The 23529-nt window shown below is 40.5% G+C and overlaps 2 long non-coding RNA genes across 2 annotated transcripts; one reads left to right on the forward strand and one right to left on the reverse strand.

The window, feature by feature from the left end:
• Positions 1-370: 370 nt before the first annotated feature.
• Positions 371-1842, forward strand: LOC142601276 (uncharacterized). The gene is made up of 3 exons (XR_012834878.1): positions 371-545; positions 734-876; positions 967-1842. It is a non-coding gene; the product is annotated as an uncharacterized LOC142601276 (long non-coding RNA).
• Positions 1843-13080: 11238 nt separating this feature from the next.
• Positions 13081-13890, reverse strand: LOC142601277 (uncharacterized). Its single transcript, XR_012834879.1, has 3 exons — positions 13770-13890; positions 13409-13533; positions 13081-13190 (listed from the first exon to the last, which is right to left on the reverse strand). It is a non-coding gene; the product is annotated as an uncharacterized LOC142601277 (long non-coding RNA).
• Between the last annotated feature and the right edge of the window lie 9639 nt (positions 13891-23529).

The following is a 23529-nucleotide window of genomic DNA, read 5'->3' on the forward strand; positions in this document are numbered from 1 at the left end:
ACTTGGGGCTGGTGACTGTAATTTATTTACCCTCCTATTAAATCTGAGTCTGAAGTATACATATGTGCGCATGCATTATGTGATCAAAAACCCTCTGCAAGATACCTATGGCATTTGTGGCATCTAGTCAAGCCCACAAGAGGAGATCTGTGGGGAAACAGGGAGGGAATGTGTGTGATGAGACTAATGGCTGTGCTTCTTGAGATGGACCACTCCTCCCCACAGAGAGAGCGCAAAGGTGAGTAACCGTAACTGAGTCCATTTAATATCTTGGGCAAGGCGAATTTTTTCATCATGGCCTTCCACGAGCTTCTGACTGCCCCTGTATCCTCACAATGATCCCACAAAAAGGGCAGCCGCCCTGCTCTGCCCTGCCAGGACACGCAAACACCAAGGGCTCTGCCTCCTCCGGCCAGACTGAAGGGGAGGGAGCCGGGAAGACGACACACTGATACAGGGGAAGCAAAGGAAAACAGAGGGAGAGAGATGTGAAACCTGATCCATTTAATAACATCAAGACTGATAGTGATTTTCCACTCTATCTAGTAGGTCAAATGATCTTATAATGCAGTGTTAGAGACAAAGAAGATGGAAATATTTTCATTTTCTCTCAGAGTCAATATTTCCCTAGTTGGAAATTAATCACCGTAAAAGAAGTTTAAGGGGACTCTGTCAAGGTTTATTTAGGCTTCAAAATAACTTTTTAAAACACTGGCTTTTGTTGTTGCTGCAGGTTTAGAGGTCAGAGTTTCCCTCCACAGCATTCTTCTCTTGACAAATGATCTTTGCAGCAGCCAGCCAGGTATTTTTTTTTGTTTTAAAGTGACTTCTTGTGTGTCCTGCCATAAGCAAAACTGTGCAGATGCAGCGGAAAAGGTAGAGCATCCACAGTCAGCTCTATTAATGTCTTATGAATCAAACAAGATGTCTTCTTTTTTCTGATTTTTTTTTTTAATATCATTGCAGTGAATCTTCATCTACCTGCCTGCCACCTGATTCTGAAGGAATTAAATTTTGAATTTAGGTAACACCTTATGAAGTTACTGTTATTAACTCATGGAAACCTCCAGTAGAATGCCTGGATGAATGGCAGCTGGACGTTACCTGTGGATATGCAGGTTACTGAAGTTTGCCATCTGGAAACTAGTTGTAAATTACAAGCTGAGCCTGGAAGAATGTATCTGAAGAAAAGGTGAGAAGAACTTTTCTATTTACAAAATAGTATTAATCAGTTTTTTCGCTAGACCCTTTGTCCCTTTCAGACACAGAAATTCAAGATGAAAAAGATATTCCAAAACAATTAGCCTCTCCCCATCAGTGACGTCTAAACTGGATTACTCAGGCAAAGTTTGGGCTCCGTTACGCGGCCGCTTGTAGAAGCCTGGATCTGAAAATGAAGGGAGTGCGTCGAGGAAGCATCAAATAGCACAGCTTTCCCTTTGCCACTTCATTCATGAAGCTGCATCAAATTCTGCCCCACACACCAGAAATAGCCCTCAAACATCTGAGCAATTCACCAGGAGGGCTGTCGAGATCAACAGCGGGAGTGAAGCTGGCTGCGCCTCCCTGTGACTTAACTGCAGTGGAAGGCAGGAGCCTCACTGAGGGCCTGCGACTCCGAAATGTTATTTCTTCTTATCGTACATCAGAACACATCTGTAGAAGCTTTCTGGCAGAGGAGCCAGATATTTTGGTTCCCTTTATCATCATGCATTGATTATTTCTTGTTTGTTCAAGGCTTGTTTGTGGTTTTACATTTTGTTTCTTCAGTGACAACTTTAATTATTCAGTGGTAGGCACTTGTTATTTTGCTAGATGCTTTTAATGCTCTGCTGTTATACTCCAAGGGAGCCTTGCAAATTAGCAATAATAAAAATATTAATGAGTAAATAACGTTTTAACTCTAGCTATTGTTGCTGTAATTTTTTGGCACTCCTTATTTAAGGAACAGCTTCCTTTAAGAATTTACTGAAGAACTACAGATTTTGGTCCATGTCTATTATAAATTTGCTTCACTGTAAACGTAATGGTCTCTCTCTATCCTATATACACTGGAAGACAGTAGATCTTTCCCTAGGAGGCAACTGGAGCACATCACTATGACATCTCTTATCTGGAGGCTCAGAATCAAACTGGGACACAAAGTGCCTCCCAGACTGTCAGAGCCTCCCTTGACCACAGCACTGCACAACTTCATACAGGTTGATATAAAATCTGTTTTCTACAACTGAGAGCCACTGTTTTACGCTAAGGGCTTAAAGTCTAATCTACCAAAATCCAGCTACACAAAAGATGATTGCATCTGCTTCCGTGTGTGTGTCATTTGTTTTGTAAATATTCGTCTATCGGTGAATTGCTGACACCAGGCAAGGAGGGCTCTCTGTCTCAGAGGCTTCAGCAGAGCATTGCCTGCATTTGCCAGACGTGCTCGGTGGCTCCGCACGATGTATGGGTGGGCTGTTTGCCATAAAGCACCGTTACTCCATAAGGAACACAGTTTCACTTTCTGCAGTTGGGTGCAGGCAGGGAAGGGTAAAATGGGGAGCAGGGGAAGGGTTGAAATGGAGGACCAGACTTTGAGTTCTCTGGAAACCAGGGATCATAAGCCATGAATCATGCAGTAAATACAGAGCCAAACGTTTGGATGAACAGAGCCCTTAACAATTAATTAATTGTTGACTTTAACTGCCTGTGCTGCAGATGTGCTATCATCTCTACAGAGCAGTCCCTCACCAGTCTCTTTAAGTTGTTTACAAAGTAATTGGTAAATGCAAAAAAGAAAAAAAAGTTTCTTGTATGAAAGTTGCTTCCACAAATGCACGGATGCGTAGGCGTGCACACAATGAAAATAGGAGAAAGGTTGAAGTCTGCATGATGTTTGATTTTATGAGAGTTTATGAATGTCCCTTGGAAAAGATTTCATGTCTTACTCTCCCATGCTTCCTGGATTTTGATGTTTCCCATAAAAAAAAGCAGAATATCCCTTCATTTACAAAATGAGTTGGATTTAACTCTATAATTTGTAAATATTTATACATATTTCCAAAGAATACATGGGCTGAACTGCATTTTTTCCTGATTACTTATATGCCTCAATATATCATCTTAGCTCCCACATCTTGTACTTGCAAAACTGAACTTTCAAATGAAAAGCCTGTACAAGATGACAACAAATTGGCAGACTTGCAAGAGGAACAATCTAAGTGGCATGCAATTCAGACCTGAACAAATGTGATACGAATTTATTTTCCATTACAGTTGTTCAGGTTTGTGGCTGCAAAAGAGCTTTTTGATATTAGACCCAAGTCCTACAAACACTTATGCGCATGCTTAACATTTTACACTATATTCAGAGATAAAGCTGTCCCACTGCATTTGGCAGAAATGCTGTTGTGCAAAGTGCCTTCAAGATTAAATCTCAGGTGACTTGAAGCTTATATGCAACACGGACTACAGAACAGTCATTTCATTTTTTAGAATACATTTCTTCCTTTGATATTTCCTATGCCACTACAGCACTGAGGCATAATTGCTTTTTTAACTTGTAACACACTTATGCAAATGAAAAACGTTACAAACAACAGCACGAGGAAGTTGAAACACCCAAAACTCTTTGAACGGAAGCTGAGGCAGGTGTTCAGAATCAAAGACATCACGTATGCTTGATCCAGGATTTGCACATAAACTCTGTTACTCAAGACAATGTCTGCTTACACTATTGGGTACCATCTGAAAGATCTGAAGGCACTTAATTCCTTTTTCAGTGAGTCACTCTGCTGATCCTTCTGAACAGGATAGGACATGGTAATCAAAGCATTTACTGAAATGCAAAATCATTTCGCTTTGATTTTTACATCACTGACCTATGACCCTTTGTTCACTCCAGGTTTTCTATTTCACTGAATTCGTGTGTTTTCCCTCACTCCTAATCATTAAAAGGGTATCAGTGTACATGTGCATAAATGTGTGTTTCTGCTAGATTACTAAGAAATGGGTAGAAATTTGAGGAGTTTTGATTATTCAACTTGAGTGGTATTCATGACCCTGACTTAATGGAAGCATGATTTAAAGAACGTTCACAACATTTGGAAAGTCAGATCATATTTGCTAGTCAGTTTGGAGACATTTAAAAATAGATTAGGAACCTATGTTTCTAACCACTTCAGAGAGCACCCATCATTATCTCCCTCTTTCTCCCCCTTGGTACATGTGTGCAGAGGAGGAGATGTCTCATGACTCACCACGCTTGCTCCTGTAGCTCTGGACTGCAGAAAAGTTCACTGGTATTTAGAGGATGTTTCTAGTGACCCCCGGGATACACTCTTGTAATGAATTTCAGACTGTCTGCCCAAGCCTTTCGACTATCTGTCCAATCTCACTGAATTCTTAACCTCACATTTCCTCCTACTGCACGTCCTTCTGGGAGACACTGGATACTTGGGATGAAACATTTTAAAGCCAGTGCCCGCAGCCTTGTCAGTACGTCCAACACAAGACCCTACTTTGTTGTTTATTTTAGTGTAAATCTCCATCCCCTTCACTTGCTCACAGGAAGAGCTTTTTCTTACAGATCGTAGCCCTGCACTTGAGAGAAACCTTCCTTCCTTTCTTTTTCTGGGTCTTCTTTGTTTCTCACCAAAAGAGAGAGAATACTATGTAAGAACAGTTTCAGGTCCTCTTTCAGGTCCTGGGATACAATGAAAACTATACTTTTTCTGCTACTATTTTCACCCCCAGAGTCAATTACTATGATTTAAAAATGAAATAACTCCTACATCCTTACTTCTTCAGAAAGCTAGCCTTTAGTAAGCTGACCTAGCAGAAACTGGAAGCCCTAACTAACCCCTTGGCTGATTCATGATTTATCTATGCCAGGGTGAAGTGTTCCACATATTAGTTCGACAAAATACACTTCTAGTTTGTAATCTTGATGGATTGTTACTGAATTTATTTATTTATTAATGCTCATTTGAGTCGTTCATCATTATTTTGAAGACCTTTTACAAATATTGCCTTGAAACTTCCAATGAGTGATGTATTTGTAAAAAGAAAGCTGCACAAATGAGCAAAGTTAGAAAGAAAAATCCCTCAAAGAAAAGAGCTGATGCCATCCCACCAGACAAATGAACTCTAGTGCTGGACAAAACAGACCACACATAAAACACATTAACGTTGCAGGTGCTTTGCTCTGGTCATACTTCATGTTATGTGCTTATTTTACAAGTGTCTTATGAAGTGTTATAGGTCTACTGCAACAGCAAGCCCATGTAGCTCCCTCCCAAACCCAAAGCCAGTGAACAGGAGGGGAGTGTGTGAGAAGGGAAGGTAGGTGACTCTGGCCTTATGGAGAAGCATTCATGTAGAAATGATTAAATGATTTCTAAAGCCAGGACTATCTATTTTTTTTTTCTTAATGGTTTGTTAATAAACATTCTTAGAGCATGGGCCAGCATCACCCAATTTCCGTAGAGTACTATAAGCATCAGTAATCTGTATGATCAACTAGCAGGTTTTTTTTCCTGTGAAGAGCATGGATTTGAATTGGGTCTACTATCCCATTGTTTTTAAAGCAAATGATGCAATGAGGAAGATGAAAATGCTGAATGACACAGCACGATATTTCGGTCTCTGTCAAAAAATCAGGTCTAACCTATTTCTGTATATGAGAGAGAGAATTTCAAAGTACAGAGTAGTGGAAAGGTTCTCAGGTCATTATTTCCAGGGAATACTTTGCTACCTGATATTTAAAAGGTGGTGATAAATAACTAAATCATTCTCTTTTAATCAACTCTGAAATAATAGGGAGAGAAGCTTAGACATTAGGAAGGACTTTTTTCTCCTCCACTGAGAATAATGAATTGGTGAAATGACCTCAGGGGCAAAGTTGTTGGGACAAGGCAGAAGGTCAGTCAAGGAGCAATTAAACGTGGTCCTGTGGGAAAACGGTAAGTGCAGTCCCAAAGAATGAGCTAAAAAAGGGCTGAGAGTAACAGAGCTAGAGGAGGAGAACATCCCCCTGCCAGCACCATTATGTAGTCTCATGATCTTGCAGGAAGAAGCCACAGAACAGGAGGTCTATTAGGACTGTAATAAATACCGAGTTATCAGAGCAAGAAGGAATTTGGATATAAACTCCAGATGGATTTAAAGCACAGGCTCATTACTCTAACCTCTCACAAACTGTGTAATAAGCCAATGCACATGAGTCCAGGATATGTCAGCTGTAACTGTTCATGTCAGCGTGCCACAAGCAGGTAGCTGTCTGCAAACACGTGGTCTGTCTCAGTCCCTTCAATGTCCGTGACCCTGCCAAAGACAGCATCCATAAATCCAGAATTAAAAAGCATAATGTAGCAACAGATACGGCTTCTGCTGTGAGGGAGATGCTAAAGCAAGTCAGCCTCGTTTACAATGAATTAGCTTACCCCAGTTACGCATCTATGCAGGGTAAGGAATACCAGAGCTATACAAAGTGCATGAGGACTCCACAGTCTGTGCCCTCAATTACATGGCTATATCTACATTAGTAAAACAATGCCAAGGACAGTTCCTGCAAACATGAGTCCCATCAGCCAAGCTCTTGCTAGAGCTGTTCCTGGCCATTTGCAAGGGCCTGATCTGGCTAAAGTTATCCCTCTCGAGCATTACCTGAAAGTCAGTATGTCAGAGAGCACTCCTAACTAGCCTGTGCTATGGGGTAAGGGAATTCAGCCACCCCAGTGCTCCCTGTTGACCTCATTGCCAAGGACTGGGTTTGCACACTTACAATCTATCTGCACAGGCATCATCAGAGACTCTCTAGGGGATAAGGCATTTTGAATTCTGGTCTGAAGGCAAGATTAACCTCAGTCAGAATAGAGTGAGCACTCTGTCTCTCTGATGAATGACACAGGGCAAGAGCAAAAACTCAATCTGGAGGATTTTGTTGGGAGCGTTTTCTAGGGGTTTTTTGTGGTTATTGTTTGGTTTGTGCGGTTTTGGGGGTTTTTTTGGTTGTTTTTTTTTTTAAGGATTTTGAACCACCTGCAAACCTTTCTGACTGGTAACTCTGGTACAAGGCTGTCTTTTTAAAAAACAAACAAACAAGAATTACTTTAAAGCTGAAGGACAGCAGGATGGGCAAGAACACCACAGCCCAGTATCCCTACTATACCACCTCCAGGTGGACAGCAAGTCTACCTCTCTCCAGCCACCATGCCTAGTTAGATCCACAAACCAAGAATTAGGTGAAGATAAACCTGCTGCTCAAGCAAGGTAGTGCATTCTCTGTTGCGCTTAGCCTAGCGCAGAGATGCTGATCTAATAAATAACTGTGATGGCACAAAGCTTGGTATAAGCTGCAAAGCCCACCTGAGAAGAAACACATAGAAGCTGTGACTAGTCCACTCATGAGCAGCTAGCAGGGCCTGAAATAACCTGTATCAAACTAGGTCAAGAACATCTCCATTACACCGCAGTACTCATATGCCTCAAAAGCTCTGGGTTTCATCAAGCCAGTTAATACTTGGAAGAATGAGTATAGCTACACTTTGGATGAGCAGAACCCTGACAGCATATTTATTTATTTCTTCCTATTTCTCCCCCCACCTCCACAAACCAAATCAAACAAACAAAAATACATAGCTCAGTGTTCCCAGCAGGCTTCTTCCTTCCTATGGAAGAGGAGAAGGTAACCCAGGAGTTCTTGAATTCAACTGCTCACTACATTTTACCCCTAAAATTCCAGGGGCAAATAGGTACCTGAAGAGGTAGATGGTCACCTACGTGTTGTGAAAACCCCTGTCAGGTTCTTGATGGCATAAGAAAGCACACAGAAGAGAGAGTAAGAGCTAGAGCCTCTTCCATGCACAACTCTGGAGACCTTCTGTTGATATCTCCCACTTTTTTTCCCCCATCATTTTTCTGGTGAAGGACATGCCAGTCCCATACTACTACAATCCTTCTAGATCAGATTACCCCACCTATCACTCCCACTTATGACCACGAAAACTCTACCAATAAAGACTTATCCTCACACTTACACATCTAAGCATACATTTGCCAATGCACCTTCACAACTCTTGCTCTTCTAGATTTCCAGAATTTAAAACCAATTAAAAAAATTAGCACAGAGAGCAGCCAACAAAGAAATCCAAACTCCCTCTATTATCTGAAGCCCCTACAAAAGCCTAAACAACAGTCCTCCTAAACAAAAATCCAGACTCTCCCTGCCAGCACTCAGCACAGTTTCATCTCTTTCCTTTTTCTAATCCTCTTTTATGCCCATCAGCTGGTCCTTTTAGTGTAACATGGCCCAGCTGCATCTGCACCGCTACTATTTAACCCCTCATTGTCTGGTTCCATGCTTCAGCATATACAGCAAAGATGACAGAGGTAGAGATCTATGGATTACTATAGGCAGTCTTATTTGAATTATCAATATTTTTTTTAGTATCTTGAAAGTATAAGATATTTTCTCTTTTTTTAGTATGTGTAGGAAGAAAGAACATCCAGTGTCTTTGGGCATAGACAAAAATCACCTTAGATCTGACCCACAAGCATAAGAACAGTGCATTAAGCTAGCCAGTGTTTGCTCACAGGCTGGTGATGTCCTCAAAACCAGGGGAAGGTAATTGCAGATTTGACTTCTTGATGTTACCATTAATTCAGTTTCACCCAAGGTGCTATTTACTTGCTTACAAATTTCTGCCCTCTTTCTCTACATTACAGATTTAACAAGTAGAAAATAATCATAAACAGCCATTATAATATACTTGGACAATGGATTTTAGAGCTTTTCTTCCCTTCTGAGCATTCACTAGGAAAATTAGGTCCAGTAAGGCTCTTTCCTGGGAGGAACCATTTGAATAACTGTTGAACTGCATTTAACAAGTTTTAATTATACTGTAGTCTATCCAAACTAAAGGACAGAGAAGTAAACATTTCACATATTGCTACAAAGCGTTGATGTCATCTCATGTCATTCTTGCTTTATTGTAAGGATTTTATTAGTCATTCAGCAACAGATACGATAGCAAACACATTAGATAAATGTATTGGATTAACAACAATTGAGTAATTAGATGAGGTGAGATGTGAGGTTTCCTGGGATATGAGTATTAAAACTGATGCTGTATGCTTAAGGGAAGTCTTAGGCAGTTACGTAATTTGGAAATATTTACCACCAAGTAAAGTGATTCATTTTTGGGTGCAGGGTTCATGCAATCCCAATTCAGGGAGCAAATTTTCTACGTTTCATTATTATTATCTCAGAATGTACCTCTGTTTTTGTATTTTGACAATGCTAGGATTCCGTAGCACAGTTTAAGAAACATTGAACACATCCAGAAATACAGTCCTGGCCCAGGGAGTGTTAGTTTGAGTTCCTCACTGTGTAAAGATTCATTCATTTGCTTAACATGTGGGTTATTAAAGGTAATTTTTACCCACCATGACAGTTCTCCTAACTTGCAGAGTAAATACAGATATGAATGTAACCAGGACTCTAGTAAGATAGTCAGAGCTACTGACTGGACTGAGCTCTAACTGAAGATTGCTGTTTGGGGATTTGCACATTTTTAACCATCAGGGTACCTGAAGCCAGGCATTATTTTCACGAGACTCCAGCACTGTTCTCAGTAATCTAAGTTGAATGTTCTCAAATTATTCTGAAAACTAGACAATGCAAAAATGCATTTCCCATGTATAGGTCCTGACTTGTGGATTTTTAGGCATGAGGGTGTTATTTTTTTCACATTATTTTTCCCTCTCTGCACTGTACAAAACCCCATATAAACAAGGGAGACCTGATCATCTTAACATGTATAACAGTGACCTTTAGATACACAAAATGCTCTCAAATGTATAATACAAAGAATTTAAGAAAGATATTTCTTAATTATCTAAATTATACTTATCAGCATTTTTAGTTGTAAGATAAATGTTATGTTTGTTATGTTTATCTTGTGTTCTTGATAACTAAGGAGTTATACTAAAACCTTCAAATAAACTAAATTTAATCCCAATCAAGAAGTCATGCTTTGAGTCAGATGTGATGTCAACTTTGTAATAGCAGTGTTTCATTACAAGGTATTGTTTATGTTTTACAGAGTGCATAGGATCTTTGAGAAAGCAAAAATCATGAAAGCTCTTTTCTGAAAGCATTTATGTGTATTGTATTTATTCAGGGCTAAGCTTTTAGTTGCTTTCCACTGCTCTTTTCATCAAAAAGAACAGCACACTGATTTGAACAGCAAAGATGTCATGTTGCCTGAAAGGCCGGCTCTAGTTTTCCATTTGGAATGGGTAGGACAAAGTCTGTTGCAAATGTTCTTGTGCAGAGATTTAATCATGTCTTTCCCAGTAAATTATGAAGAAAGATATTTTCAACAAAGCTGAGATATAGTATTAGACTGTGATCCACCCACTCACAGCTGTCTTTTAAACCGTGTTTCCTGTCTAGAAGCTACTGTTCCATGGAGTTAGCATGGCTTGATGTGAACTACCTTTTGTTATTTGCCTTTTGTGATTTGTCCTGCATTAGAAAGGAAGTGGAGATAGCAGGAGTCGGTGGAAACCATCCTAAAGCACGCAGGATCGCAGTACCACCACTGCCTGTATGTTAATAAGAACTCGGAGTTAAGATAGGACTGTTACAGAACTAACGTTTGCCCGTGTTTCTGAAACAACCGCGTATTTAGACAAACATGAGTGTTAGTCTGTAGAGGTGGAGAATGCCCAAATGTTTGTGTAATCCGAACAATTTAGAGAAATTTCTGAAAAATAAACCTTGAAGAGGTGTCCTGGAGGTTTCTGTAAGCAGAATGGCATTATATGCTATGCTGCATACTCTACCAGGCTTTGGCCAAAAAATCACACAAGATCAGCATATTTTAAGGACTTTTTTTCTTGTTCCGTGTTTCTTTTTCCTTCTAGGACCAGTAAGCCAGCCACCAAGCACTCGTATTTTCACTTCTCTGCCAAGAAATGCCCCTAATGAGGAGCACAGAAACAAAAGATAGCTCTGAAGATCTGAAAAATAGGTGAATTCTCTTTAGATATTTAATGAAGGTTGTGGTTGACTGGGATTTCACTCCCCGGCCTAATTCATCCTCCTCAAAAAAAACAATGTGTTTGTTATTCTCCCTCTAACTACCACTTCCAAGAAAGAGAAAATAAAAAAGGCAACAGCATCCTCAAAGGGAGGACTATTACATATTTTTGGCACTAATCTACTTCCAGATTGCATCTATTTTTTAAGTATTTTCAAGGTCCAAGGGTAGGGGGACTCCCAGATCCCACATTAGTTCAAAGAGTTAAAACGTTCAGCAAGCTAAACTCCTTGCTTTGGCATGTCTATCAAAGTCTTTGAGCCTTTAATGTAATTGAAAACAATTGTCCCAGTGGGGAGGTCTAACACTCTGACCAGTTGCAGTTAAATGCCTGAACTGCCTGAGAAAACTAGAGGGGTTATAAGAATTCAAGGGTAAACTACATGACACTGTTCTGGTGATAATAATGTTCCAGAATTTATATTTATTAATATTGCCTTCTTTTGGTCAGACTCCCACAGGAAATCCTGAGGAGTACATGTCTCTGGCATGTTTTATCTTAGATAGTCCCATCCTTGTGGTATTGCGTGCTGATAGCAGGACAGAAGAGTACCTTTGAAAATCTCTGGTCTTTATAGAAGCTGCGGATGACAACAAACAGGACCTTCAACACTCTGGGAAGACAATCCATCTACTTTCCTTAGTTATCATTAAAATGTCTTTTAGACATAGGTCATAACTGGAAACCTATAAAGGATGTCTGTGTATTAGGCACTTCCCACAAAGCCTGGTCCCTTGCGATTAAAATTTATCACATTGTTCTTCTGGTTACAAATACTGCTGATATGTGTCATTACTGTAGAGCACTGCTCATAACATTTTGACTTTACTCCAAACATTTTTTTTTTTTTTTTTAATTCTGGGTTTCCCATAAAGAACCCACTCCTGAAGTTTTTAAAGACACCCATTACTTGAAACTTTTTAAGCCTATTTTAAAGGTTGCTAGCTATTTTATTTTCCTGTTAAACATTCACTTACACTGACAAATAGCTTGATGGGAAACTTCACGTTTCCCCCTGTGGTCCCTGGGATGTAGCAAAGAGCAATTATGGTGCACAAAATCATACAGCCTTATCAGTTTATAGGGCAGTTTATAAATACTCCATCTTCTTAAAAGCCCTGTCTTGACCAAGACCAGTGTTGCTAACATCATTGTATCTTCCTCGTGTTCTCTTCAAAAGACTTGCTGGTTTTGCTTTTTTAAAAATTTCAAACAAATTTTTAATTTGCATGTTTACTGGAGAGGAACCACAGCATAATTATTGTTTTACTCTTGCCTCCTTGCTGGAGTGAGTGTATTTGCTGCGAGCGATGCTAGATCTCTAGCCTGGGGCAGCGAAATCCCATTTTTTGCCAGTCTTTCTAAGAAAAGGTTTACAACATCACACCACATATTGCTTTTCTGTGTAGGTGCATATGCAAGTGCGTGTGCCTCTGCCCAACCCCTTGCCCTTAGCCCTTTAACAAAAATTGACTGAGCAGCAGCCTCACAGAGAATAAAAAATAATAATCATTCAAATTTCATGGAAAGAGTCAATTAGGTAGAGAAAAGAAAGTGTATTATGCTGCTCCTGAGGAGAAGTTTGACGCCTGACCTTGTCTCTCGTGGGACATTGTAGAACCCACTTCACAGCACAAATCTTCTCTCTCTCGGCCGCTCCTGGGCCTTTGCTATCTGCACAGCTGGAGCATGTAAAGAAGCAGCACAAGTGCTCCCTTCGCCTGGTTCATCCTGGTGGAGACAGGGGGGTGTATTTCAGTACCGTTTACTCCATCAGTACCAATTTACTTAACCGCACACATGGGTCACAGACTTTTACGCCCACGCTGTGGCATTAGACCAGACTAGGTTAGGCCTGGATGCCATTAGCATCCAGACTACGCTTCTGCATTGTGCGAAACGCAGGGCTTCATTAAACCACCCCTGTCCTGAGCTGTAACTGAGGCATAAAACACTTGAGCATATGCTCAGGATGACGCACCTGGATCAGCCCGCTTTAGGGAGTCTGTGCTGATGTGTCTCAGGTGGGGATGTGGACAGCTAACACCTTGTGTCCTGGGACCTTGTCCCACCGGCCACTCTGTAAGGAGTAGCTGAGTCTGGCAGCGAACAGACAGAGGACAAAATAAGGACTGATGCTGGAAGGTAACATTCATTTCAAGAAGTATCAGTTTGCAGGCATGAACATATGTGAAAATCTGACGTAGAAACCAAGTAAAAAAGCCCATATTTTGCATTCAGCACTCGGCATCTTATTCTGAGAAGCACTATAGTCAATTTATTTCTTAGAAACCTAACTTCTTTACTTGTCACTCACCTTCTCATATCTGCTACTTGCTGTCTCATCCATCTTTCCTACTTCTCCTTGCTTTTCTTCCTTTGACCAAAAGAAGTCACAGTTCTCATCAGAAAGACATCTTGACTTGTGCAAGCTAGGGAGTGCTGCACGGCAGAAAAAAAAAAGGCTGAAAATGACAGAGATCTCTGCCCCATCTGTCTGATTCTTCTCACTAAACAATATATTTGAGAAATATAGGAAAAATGAAAAAAAAAAGATAAAAGTTAAAAATTAAAGATAAGCTTTGCTTTCAAATATCTGATCAGAGAGAAAACTGGCTCTTCTTGCATCTTTAGATTTCACAGCATCTTAAAACAAATGAGCAAAAAAATCCCTTCACCTATGCTCAGGAAATGGAGATATTCCCTCTCCTTTTTCCCAGATGGCACCACAGCAGTTTCTGTAAAACTAGTGACAGAAAAAAAAATCATTTTGTTCATTTGTGAATAGGCTGAAGCCTGATCCAAAGAGCATTAAAGTCCCTCTGGCAGGACTGCCAATGCCTGCAGTGGGCTTTGGATCAGGCTCCACGGGATACTCGAAAGCACTCAGAAGGAAATTATTTTCCCCTGTCATGCCCTCCTCGCAGCAGTTCCCACAAAGAGCACAGCTCGCTGCCTGTTTTGACAGAAGCCCTGGAAACAGCATGTATAGTGTTAGAAAGCCAGATGATAGAAGGTGCTGGATTTTGTCCTTTGATACATTTCCAGTAGAAATGTGTTGGTTCCCTTCCCCTAAATGTTTTTGGATGAATTTCATGTAGAACTGGGGGCCTTTACAGGGACAAGCATCCCCTCTCCCTTTACACCGAAGGTCCTCCAGCGCGATGGCCGTGCTGAGCTCTGTTGAGAAACACGGTGGATGGTGCCTTGGGGACAAAGGCTGCCTGATGCTAGGGCCAGGCGGTCCAAGCTTCAACTCCACCCAGAAACTCTGGGGACTCCCAGTGACTCAGACTGGAACAGGACTGTCTCAGAGAGAGAAGAAAATAAGGTGGATGTAAAGAAGAGAGGGAAACTCTGATCTAGGCTGGGTTGCATGGGGGCCCCCAGCACATGAATACAAGAATTCCACTGGCCTTGTGATGTTTTGAAAAGTAAACTATGGAAGAAAGACCAGAAACTTCAAAGAAATTCCTGATTTGGAAATTGTCTGATGTAAAAGGTGTTAGTGTAGAGGAGGGTAGAGAAATAGCCTGTTCTCAAAGGCACTCTACAAGAGGTCAAATGTTGGTCTGGCTCATATGGCCATTTTTTCCAGTTGTACAGTATATTGTGTAAACTAAATATAATGTAAAGATGCAAAAGCTTCCAGAAATGTCATCTTACAGACATTTGCTTGGATGCAATCCATGATTATGTGAAAACATTTACTTTGAGATCTAAAAGCCATGGGTTACGTGGGTGTTCTGTACATTTTGCACTGGAACTTACACCATAGAGCCAGAAAAGACTGAGAGTCTTAATTTGAAATTATTTGCATTGGTATACTGGCCTGTGCTGTACCCAAATGTAAATGTGGGTGAGTATATGTGACAGAAGGAGAGGATAGTTCATGACCTATTGGAAAGAACTGCCAGAAAGCTTTACATGTGGCTGGGACCTCAGTCAAATCTCTGCTGCCAATCTCACACTTGCAATTGCTCCCAAGAATGGGTTACTAGAAAATCTCTAGACCAGATATGGGTAGATTTTTCAAAAAGGATGATACTTTTTTCTGACTTTTGAGCTGGGCTTACCAAATAAGTTCTCACATGACAGGGCACGCATGACATCAGGCTCAGGTAAGGTTGTGTCCTTCAAGGGACAGAGGCTAGGAAATGCCTTTTTAGAGGTCACTAATGTATGGTGGAGTTATTCTACTAAATCATTTCCCTGCAACTCCTGCAACAAGCACCAAAACAATCTGCAATCCAGACTTTGCTATTTCTCAGTCTTAAGCATGTACTCGTGATAGGCTGGACCAAGCAGCTGTGCTGCAGGAGCAGCAGGTTGCAGGGAGTGGTGTTCGTACGTATCAGGACTCGGTGATTCATCTGGCTCTACTCTTGAGACTATTTAATTTCTCACTTATAAAAGTATCTCAGTATCCCTTTACTGTTTATAATTCGCTTTATATTTAATCAAAGAGTTAAGGAGCTATCCTCCCTGCACAGTCAATACAAAGATGCCCTAGAGCTGACTCTGTGAGCTCCAGAATTGCAAGCTGTATAGCCACATCCTTTAAAGCTCAGCTAAATAGATGATGGCATCGTGTAAACATACTCTCCGGGGACCTCATCTAGTGTGATTATACAGAGTTGTACTGCTCTAGGTAATGTAACAGTTCTCTCGTAGCCAGCTGGAGGATCTGCAGCACCTGGTGTAAAGGTGCCCTGAAATGTACTCAGTAGTCTTCAGCAATGGCCAAAAGCATGTCCTTGCTTCTCCCAATGGTTTTGGACATCAAATATTCTTAACAAAATCATGTCCACAGATCATCTGTACAAATCCTGAGAAGTTTGCTCCAGTAAGTGAGAGTAAAATGGGTCTGAAGCCGGTGTGCATCTCTGTCATCGTGAATGAATACCAGACGTACTGGGGAAAGAGAGGTTGTCTTACAGCCAAATGTATTTCACCATTACACCCTCAACCTGGAAACAGGCTGGATTGCTATGCAGCCAGTGTACCCAGCTGTGGCATGGGAGAAGTGAGAGTTTAGGGTTCCGCGGTCTTTTGAAAGACTGCAAATATAAACAGCAGTTCCAGAACACAGATTTTTTGAGTGACATGAGCACAATAGTAACTACTGAAAACTGAAAACAATAAAAGAAATGGGAGAATCGAATTAATTAATTCCCACAAAATATCCACAAATCTCATTTGGATGAGGGTTTGCAACCCTTACTGCTGGTGTCAGTGCAGCTGCGTGTGGGATAAGCTGCTACACAAACTGAACCCAGGGGCTGGGATCCTGGCCCTTTGCTATCTGCATGCATGGGGCCATGAAGTTTTAGCAGGATTCAGACTCTTCCAGGCATCCGGACACAAAGCAGATTTTAAAACTGCAGTCTCAATATCCTGATAATTAAAACATGTAAAGGTCACATATAATCTATTTATAGCAATAATCATATAAAAAGGTCAGGAATAAATTTTGGCTCTCTTCTAGTCAAAAGATTCTTACCATTTGTGTTAGTAGAGAGGGATTCACACAAGGAACATATTTCAACTTAAGACAGTCACATGGCTTGGCCAGTGTATACTCTTAGTATTGTTTATGCCAAAACAAGAATCAGACAGTTAGGAACTGAAATTTATGCATTTTGTTTCTTTCAACATCAGAAAGCATATTTTCCAAACAAAAACCTACGGAATATAAAATCAATGAGCTAATACCTCTTCTGTCGTATCTAGAATTTATGTTAGAGGTATGAATTCAGCCAAATAGCTTTACTCAAGCTGATGAAATAAATGAAATAGCATGTGACACAGTAGGGAACTTTACTGCATAAAAATTGATCACCTCTTCAAATGCTAATTGTCAGGAATTCCTATTCATGTCTTACTTTTTCCTTAAAAAATGCCACTGCGCACAGATCTCACCAAAGGCACCTCTGCACTTACTGGCAGCGCCTGTACTGTATTGCAGATATCTGTTTGTGAAGAAGAAAGTCAAAATTGATTCAAACCCTAAAGTCATTGCTTTAATGCATTAACCACTTATCTTTGCAACACACTGGGGCAAACATAGTTTACTTCACATTCTCAGAAACGGGTCCTGGATTTCCACTGGAAGCTGTGTGAAGATTTAATCATAACTGCGAAAACTAGCAGTGTAAGTGTGCCCTTTCATTTAGTAAATGTATTTGTGACAGGAAAGGGGGAAAAAAAGGGTCCAACTGGCACAAGTTAATGTTTTGAACTCCCTTTATACTCAGACATATTTGTCTGATTTGGTTTCTAACAGAGCAGGCTAAAACCTCTTCTGAGGCCTTTGTTTTATGTTCACTTTAACATTTTGAGCCAACATTAGCTGAGGTTGCAGCTGAAAATAAAAACAGCCCCATTCTTCATCTTCGCTCTTTGTACCAAAGATGCAACAGAAATCTATTCAAAATTAAAAACTTTTTTTTTTTTTTTTTTTTTTTTTAAATTAAGCAGCAGGGGCAGGACTGCTGGCTTCTGTGGTAGTTCTGGCTTATTTGGGTTTGGTGTACATGCAGCTAGAGCCTCAGTTACACCAGCTTGAAATCTCTTGATGTCACAGTGCCTGCAGGGTATTCTCATTTGCTGCATACTCTGGTAATGACCTCTCCTATTTCAGGAACAGATGGCTGCTTCTCAAAATTAGTATTTTCTGTGGGAAAGGTTCTACTTAGGAGAGAAAAAAATTACCTCTAGAAATTAAGAAATTCATTAATACCTGAAGGGCTCGCTCACTCTCTGCAAGGAAAATTGGAAACTGAGATATAAAATTTGATCATTTGGACTGACAGTAGCAACACTGCTGATGGATATGAATCTCAGAGGGAAGTTACTGCACCTCTATGTCTAGTCAGGACCACTAGTAGAAACATAGGAAACAGCAGGGGGAACTGGGTGTAATTAAAACCTTGATTAGTTGAGGGTTTGTTTAGTTTCAGTTTTCCAAACCACAACACCCACTTGGCTTTGAAATTGCATCTGGATCTCGGTTCTGTGTAATTTCATCGCTTCTTAATGGCGCCAACCTTGTCTTTTCACTACCTGTATTGTGAAGTTTGGCATTGCTATCAAAAACCCAGTTCTAGAGATAGATTGCAATACAAACAGCTCTCATTAACACTAACCAAAATAACTCTTACAGTGGCAAAGAGTAATTTGTAAGCGAAATGTATCTTTGAAGGTTGGAGACCTCAAAGCATATAAGGTAATGCCATCTAGTTATCACAGCAGACAATTCCCTACAAAATACAGCAACTCAGATAACTACTAATGATTCCAAGCTGTATTTTCTTTCTAATTTAAAAGTGGCGTAGAAAAATTACTCTTAACTTTTTTGCAGTTTATCCTCTTAAATACTACTGATTAGGCATTTTTTACGTTTATTTTCCAGTTATATATCAACACTACTACTTTGTGCTTTTAATGATCTCTCTGCCATTTCTACATTTTCATGCATTTTACAGTTATAAGCTTTCATTCCTGGCATTTCCATCTGCTTCCAGACATACACTTCTATTACCAATGCTAATAAATCTTTCTTCTTCCATTGACACCATGGAGAGGTAGTGAATTCCTTTAAGGAGCACCAGCCCAAGACCTGTGAACCACCTCTGTTCCCTTATTTTAAGGAAGCTTTAGAGGTTATGTAGTCTTGCCCTCTTGCCTAAGATTTAGATCCATGCCTAATATTCAGTGCGAAAAGGCTGCATTCATATCAGTCAGTGCAATCCCACTCATGTCCACGCTGGCTGAGGAATGCACATGTTCCCTTTCTACAGTGGCATCATTACGCTACACACAAAAAAGAAAAGAAACCCACCAGACTTCTTTCTTATTTACTCAGTTACAGATCTAGGCTTACAGTTTATTGCAGGCCACTCATCTGTGACTGGTCTCTGAAAGGATGACTAGGCTATGAACTAATCAACAGCCAGGAGACAAGGTCAGGGCAGGCCCCTGATCATCCACACAACTTAATTGCTTGCTCTGTCCCTAATTTTGGTTTTAGATGACCCCAGTGTGCTTTCTCCAGGGCTGTGCCCTGGTACAGTTGGTCACCTCTTCACTCCAGGGGCCCCTCCTAAATGCCTCGGGATATACCATTCCTGCCCTGCCTTCCATGCTCTAAAGCACCAGCCAGGTGGCCATCAAAACAGTTTGGACTCCTGAAATGAAAAACTATATACAAAAGGACATTTGTATTTTAGGGCCATAGGAGACCCATAAAACTGTTATGTCATGTCATGTGGATGTGGTCTGTCTAATCCAGAGCAAGCGAGCCCTGAGCGGGGCAGGCACAAGTTTGTGCAAACTGCTTGGATTCCTGACCCTCTTTTACTTAGCAATATAGATATAGCCTACAGACTATACAATTCAGCGCTGAAGCTCTCACCTTGGATATCTGCAGCACTAAGAATTCTAAGATTTTTTTTGTACCCCATCAGAAACCCTTTTTTTTTTCTTTCACTTTTTTTTTTCCAAATAGAAATGCTCCCTATCTATATACTTAGTACTCTTCTACTCCAAACCCTTGATTTCCATGACTCTAATGGATCATGTTTTTCTCAACTCTTTCCTGAGCTTCTGTCTTATCAGGCTTCAGTGCAGGTCATTAGTCTCTAATGAATTTTATAGGTATTCTGGAGAATGTTTCTAATATGTTACAAAGATTCTGATAAGCTCTTTATTCATTATCCATTCTAAAGCGTGACTCTCCAGGGGTGAAACCACTTCTGAAGGTTGTTAGGTTGTTTAATGACCACATATTTATTTCTTAAAGGTCAATAAGAGCAAGCTGGCTAGCTTGTAAAGAAGTAGCATAATTGCACCCATTGTTTAAAACCTGATGCAATACTGATTGCAGTTAATAGAAAGACAGAACGCTCCAGTCCTATTTCGGTGAATATTTCTGAGTACAATCATGAGTGCATGGAGTTTCACATAAAATACTAACTGCTCTCCTTTCAGAGAGATTTTCACTTCCTTGTGTTACATGCTGTACAGAACAGACTGAAATAGTCAAACGATCCAAATGACAATAGGTGATTTTTCCCTATGTATTTTTTTCGGAACAGTCTACACTGAAGTGGGGCAGCACCACTTGTTTTTTACCCTATTCAACAAGCTTTCTTGGTGACTTTTTTTTTTTTTTTTTTTAAGTTCTGAAGCTTGAAGCTGTGAATTGGGGAAAACTGTAGTTAGTAACAAAGAGTCTCTAACTGATCTTGGCAGGGAAAGGAAAAGTTTTTCAGAGTTTGTTCTAGTGAGACATCTAGCTGCTCTTGTGTGCTAGTATCAGTGTGAAGCAAAAAGAAAATGGTTGCATCCAAAGCTGAACGTTTCAGATGCAATTAGGAATAATTATATTTTTTATTTATCAGTAAGAGTTAACTGAACGATCGCATCCTTGTCGGGGGCCCTTTAAGTCTAATACATGCCTAAATTCAAATGCGCAGGTTCCAGCAAAAATAATCAGATTATTCTCGTCCTTAAGAGTTAAGTGCTTTCCTGGAGTAGGATCTGTGCAAGAGAAAAAGGGCCAAGTCTACCCAGCTGCAAGCCTAGCAAGCTTACGCCAGGTTTGAATCTGCTCCAGGAAAGATAAATGACTGCGTATCCATAATTTACAGGACTATAAATACCAAGAATGCTGTTGATGTCATACTGGAGTGCACAGTCCTCCATCAGGTAACGTTTCCGTTGGCTGTGAGATGAGTGTCTTTTAGAATAGGACTACAGGACTGAGCTGTCACAGCTTATTTTAAAATTTTCTCATTAAAGCTCCCTATGTCCCAGTTAATATCAGTTTTCCCATTGATGTTTCTTAGTTTATTTTAACAGTGCTTTTTTATTACACAGGGTGACTGTACCAGCTTTGGCGGTCAAAAGATTAAATGCTGTCTATCGTGTTATCCACATGGGTCCTTGCAGTGGACCCTTTATTGAGATTGCTAAGGGCTAAATTTTGGCCTGACCCATTCAGTTGGGCACACAACAGAAGCATGGCACCTGGAGGGGAAGACAGGCACAAGAGGGGCAAATGACAAGTAATGTTTGGAGCTCATTCATGGTCTGATGATTCTAAATCTTTATTAGTTAACAACTGCTTTGGTTCCGGTTCTTGGCATGTTCAAACTGTGCCTCCAAAAGAGAACGTAAGAGGTCAAAAACCTAGACATTACTTCTTCATTATAAGGATGAAGTTTTAAAAACTCCAGGGCTTTTATTCTGAAATTTATTATGCATTCTTTATTTTGGCAGGTCTGAGATAAACCAGCAAACATACTAATGAAGACAAGAACTGTCCTGAGGAAATACCTCCTATTAGTTAGTAAGCAGACACAGTGGCCTGGATTAGGAAGGAACATGACAACATTGTTGAAAATGAAGATGTGTATCCTAAGTGAAGCCAATGGGTTCACAGAAGCCAGGGCTGTGTAACCTGCTGCTGCACATCAGGATTCCAGGAGAGGAAATGAACATTACGCATGGTGAGAGCAATGATACACCAGGGTGAGATAAATTTACTTCTTAACTGCATTTCATCTTAGAAATTTGAAAGTGGCATTTCTGTACTGAGAAAGACTCCAGAAGATCGGCTATCCGATGCAATGCTGCCTTCCAAATGGAAAGATGATTGTCAGCTCTCTGGTTCACTAACTTTTATCTTTGCTGATAAATGAACGTTAAGTGGTCAGTTGTTGACAAAAGCCCTTTTTTTAATTGGATATGTGAACTGGACCTTACATAACCTGGCAATGTATTATCATCCCTGGACCTTGTCACTCAGATAAAACCATCTTGGCTCCTTCAGGAACGCGAGTGTTCAGTGTCTACATTTTTGCTATTTGGAGGGGAAGATCACAGACATATATGCTCTGATATAAAGACAGAAAATCTTCCAAAGTTTTGGTTCAGTAGGAATTTGCCCAAAATAGGCAATAACCATGGAAAGCACATTTGAACCCAACCAGATAAAGTTGCGTAGTTCCCACATTGTCCCATTGGAACTGATTTGTCCATAGGTCCGGAGGAAGATCTGACCAAGCACACTGAGAGCTGTTTGTAAGAGAACAGGGAAAGGCCAAGAAGCCCCTGCGCTGAGGAACACTGCTGTCACTGAATGTCTCCATTGGCCTCCTGGGGAAAAGTTGTTTAAGAGGTTACTAAAGAGATTGTGCCAACAGCTGCCCAACATTTCTTCACTTGTAGTGGGTCCACTAGTAGAAGGAACTTGCCAGCATTGTCCCTTTTTTGAACAGAGCTCCAAGATACATTCTAAGAGAATCTCAACTGCCGTGAAATCTAGAGTTCATGAACTGCATATTTCTCCTTCCTTTTTGTTTTGTCTTCTGGATTTCTTTTTAGCTGTTGATTTATCTCTAGCTGGGAAATCTCCCAGTCTTTTTAAATACTTAAATTTTTGTTGTGGAATTGCTGCAGGTCTATATGAGGGTCAGTCAAAGTCCCCATCAAAACAAATAATACTGTAGACACTCCTCCTTCAGCCTCAGAACAGCTTCAGCTGTTCCCTACAGGGATGACAGTTCCAATCTATTCCCAAGTCCTTGCCGTCATCCCATTGCTACCAGTGCACAGTCCTACACAGGAGGTGGCAGGCTGTTCAGTGAACTCTCCTCACCCAGAACTACTTAGGACAGCCAAAATAAAACTGGCAGTTTCATATATATGTCATTCCCATTTCATGGGAAGTGGTCACACAAAATGAGCCAAAAGAAGACCTGAAAGAAGCATACCATTCGAGGCGAAGAATGGTGATGAGCAGCTGGAGGACAGGAAAGGCAGATCCCATCTCCCTTAACACAGCTGGAACTGGAAAGGATCTATGTCCATGGCTGACTGGTCTCTCCATTTGAAACCATCCTAAGCATTCACTAGAGACAGCTCAGCCTGTCCCTCACTCACAACATACTGTTGCCTTCTCATGCCTTATCATGATGCTTTTGTGTTCCTTGGTCCTCTATCTGTAAACTACACTTCACAAGTTAAGAAGGACCAAAATAGGACTTGTTTTACGGCTTCTGTTAATAGTCCATGGAGTTCTGAAAAGACAGCTTCTGGAAAAGAAAAGTTACCAAATTCTGCACATCAGGAGTGCTCTCCTGGTGTCTTTTGTGTAATACCACTGCTTGATGTGGTTCCTGGAGGTAAAATCATCATAACCAGAACAGAGTTCAAAGACAGTTGGCCTGGTCTTGATTTGATAGCTGCATCGCTTAATTCCTAATTTATTTTGATGTTAGCTTTAATGGCCCAGATTGAGTGATAGTCTGGGGCTTCTTTGCTGGGTGTTGATGGATTTAAGTGTTGCATTTTTCTTTTTGTTTTTTTTAACTATTTTGTTATATTTCAGTTTGTTTAACTAACAAAATAAAGTTATTAATCAAGTTAAAT

This window comes from Balearica regulorum, chromosome 3 (assembly GCF_011004875.1).
Source record: "Balearica regulorum gibbericeps isolate bBalReg1 chromosome 3, bBalReg1.pri, whole genome shotgun sequence".
Taxonomy (NCBI): Eukaryota; Metazoa; Chordata; class Aves; order Gruiformes; family Gruidae; genus Balearica; species Balearica regulorum.